Source organism: Triticum urartu, chromosome 6 (genome assembly GCF_003073215.2).
Source record: "Triticum urartu cultivar G1812 chromosome 6, Tu2.1, whole genome shotgun sequence".
Taxonomy (NCBI): domain Eukaryota; kingdom Viridiplantae; phylum Streptophyta; class Magnoliopsida; order Poales; family Poaceae; genus Triticum; species Triticum urartu.
The window spans coordinates 343,883,471-343,886,845 of NC_053027.1; positions in this window are offsets into that span (position 1 = coordinate 343,883,471).

Sequence of the window (3,375 nt, forward strand, 5' to 3'; positions counted from 1 at the left end):
GTGAAGATGAAGTTTGTTCCTTGTTGGAACATGGATATGTTTGGGATATGACAATATATCTTATTTACTTTTATGCATCTATATACTTGGTAAAGGGTGGAAGGCTCGGCCTTATGCCTGGTGTTTTGTTCCACTCTTGCCGCCCTAGTTTCCGTCATACCGGTGTTATGTTCCTTGATTTGCATTCCTAACGCGGTTGGGTGTTATGGGAACCCCTTGACAGCTCGCTTTGAATAAAACTCCTCCAGCAAGGCCCAACCTTGGTTCTACATTTGCCTCACCTAAGCTTTTTTCCCTTGGGTTTCCGGAGCCCGAGGGTCATCTTTATTTTAACCCCCCCCCCCCAGGCCAGTGCTCCTATGAGTGTTGGTCCAAACTAGATCCCCTTGCAGCGCCACCACGGGGAAACTTGAGGGTTGGTTCTAGTTGTAGATCTGCTCATCCGGTGTGCCCTGAGAACGAGATATGTGCAGCTCCTATCTGGATTTGTGGGCACATTCGGGCAGCTTTGCTGGTCTTGTTTTACCATTGTCGAAATGTCTTGTAACCGGGATTCCGAGTCTGATCGGGTCTTCCTGGGAGAAGGAATATCCTTCGTTGACCGTGAGAGCTTTTGATGGGCTAAGTTGGGACACCCCTATAGGGTTTTGAACTTTCGAAAGTCGTGCCCGTGGTTATGTGGCAGATGGGAATTTGTTAATATTCGGTTGTAGAGAACTAGGCACTTAACTTAATTAAAATGCATCAACCGCGTGTGTAGCCGTGATGGTCTCTTCTCGGCGGAGTCCGGGAAGTGAACATGGTTCTTGTGTTATGCTTGAACGTAAGTAGTTTCAGGATCACATCTTGATCACTTCTAGTTTCCCGACCATTGTGTTGCTTCTCTTCTCGCTCTTATTTGCGTATGTTAGCCACCATATATGCTTAGTGCTTGCTGCAGCTCCACCTCACTACCTTCTCCTACCCATAAGCTTAAATAGTCTTGATCTCGCGGGTGTGAGATTGCTGTGTCCTCGTGACTCGCATATACTTCCAAACAGTTGCAGGTGCCGATGATACCAGTGCAGGTGACGCAACCCAGCTCTAGTGGGAGCTCGATGAAGATCTTGTCCGTTATTTTGCTTCGCTTCCTATTGATCAGTAGTGGAGCCCAGTTGGGATGATCGGGGATCTAGAAATTGGGGTTGTCTTCTTTTACTTTGGTTCCGTAGTCGGACCTTGATTGTATTCTGGATGTTGTATGTTTAACTTGTATTTGTGTGAAGTGGCGATTGTAAGCCAACTTTTTATCCCTTTCTTATTCAGTACATGGGACTGTGTGAAGATTACCCCTCTCGCGACAAACCTACCATGTGGCTATGCCTCTAAGTTGTGCCCTGACACGTGGGAGATATAGCCACATTGTGGGTGTTTCAAGTTGGTAATCAGAGCCTTCCCCGAACTTAGGAGCCCCCTGCTTGATCGAATCGCTGACGTTGTTGAGTCTAGAACAAAATGTTTTGAGTCTTAGGATTATATATATCGGAGAGTAGGATTCTTTTTACTCCGCAGTCCCTTCGTCACTCTGGTGAGGCCTCCTGACGTAGAAGTTTTGACTCTTCTCTCCTCAAATTTCACAAAAAAAAATTAGGATCACGCGAGTATCTTGGAATCGTTCCGATGGTTTTGTGACGAGAACATTGTTCTTGGTGCCTCCTGACATTTAGGGGTTGTGGCAGTGTCCCGGGGAGTTGAGCTCTGAGGTGTTGTCATCGCAATTTTATCATTGCAGTTCTGGAATACCTGAGTTCGCCGACATCGAAAATCTCTTTTATGCAGTTGTTCGTGAGATAACCTCGAAGCCACCCAGTACTGGGGCGGGAGTTCGGGAGTATTGCCATAACTCGTATAACGGATGCTTTTCAAAGGTTGAGGTAAATGATTTCCGAAGGTTTCTTGGTTATGTGTTGAAGGATGGATACAGCTGGATGTAGGGTTTGTTAGTTTTGGGTGAGATATTATGCTTCCCCTGTATCCCCAACACCTGATTGCATAACCAGAGAGTTTTGGGAGTTTATAAGTGGGAATTCAAGTAGCTCCTAGAATAATCTTTCCAACAGACACATGATACGATATGGGATCTATCATATGTTTGTTCCGGCTTATTTTGCAAGCCAATCCTTTGTTTTGTATTCAGTTGTGGTATTCAAGTTGCTTCAATGTCAAGTGTTGATTCCATACCTTTCCTAAGCAGTGTTCTCATATTTCTCTGTTAATACTAATCCTTCTTGATCATCGAGATTGTCATGTCAATTCTTTTCCTACTGACGTGGTTCTCTTCAAGTGGATCCGGTCATTTTCAACATTCGCAATATCCAATCTCAGTTTTCGTCAATGGTGTTTGTTTCATCCGTCTCGAAGTTGCCTTTGTTTTTCCCCCCCCCCCCCCCTTTTTTTCAAGATCTCAGATGTCGTAATCAAGTATCCATCTTATGGATGCGAAGTCTCTTCATTGTTTTCATTCAATGTTCTCACCCGGTGATTCTTCATGAAGATACTAACGAAACTTCAAGTTATCATTACTCGTTCTTTTTCTTCTCCGATAGATTCAATTCAAGCTTTGTTGATCATATTCCTTTCCTCGTTTTAAATGTTTTCTCATGCCTGAGCACTTCTTAATAATCCACCTCTCGTTATTCAATTGTTCCGGAGTGCTGAAGATACCTCGAAGATTCGTGTTTCCACTCTGCATTCATTCAAGTTCCTCTGAGCATGTTATTTCATTCAAGCCATTTAAATCAACCGGGGCAATCTCCTTTTCAAGTAACCATTTCAATGGTGTATCTTGTGAGTGGGACCTAACCCACAGGTCTTTTCTACCTGGCTCTTCTAATTTTCCCGGAGCTATCCTCAGATTCTTTCAAAATTTGACGTAAGAATGAATTGTCATCAGTAAAATGTCTTTCTCCAATATCTTTCAAAATATTTTCATCATTGGTTCAACCTTTCTAATTTTCATTCCGGAGTGCCTCAACAATTTGGTGGTTTTTCTTCTCGTCTTTCTCAACATTTGAAGACCGAAGAAGAGTTTCTCTTCAATCTTACCCGTACTCTCAAGACTCGTGGTTCTAGCTTCATGCCATCCTCTCATAATTGTTTTCGATTGTGAGAATTCTTTTCACCCATCCGGAGTAATTCAGGAGTCTTTTCAGTTTGATTCTCCGAAGACCATCATTTCGGGTTTATTCATTCTCAGCTTTCAGCTCTCGTTCTCCAAATCTTACCGGTGCATCGTTCAAATATCCTCTAATAAATTCATGATCTATTCTTTCTCATGTATCTAAATCCCAACAAGTATCTTCATTCGTTTTCAAATTCTTCCTGGTGTGTTGTGCT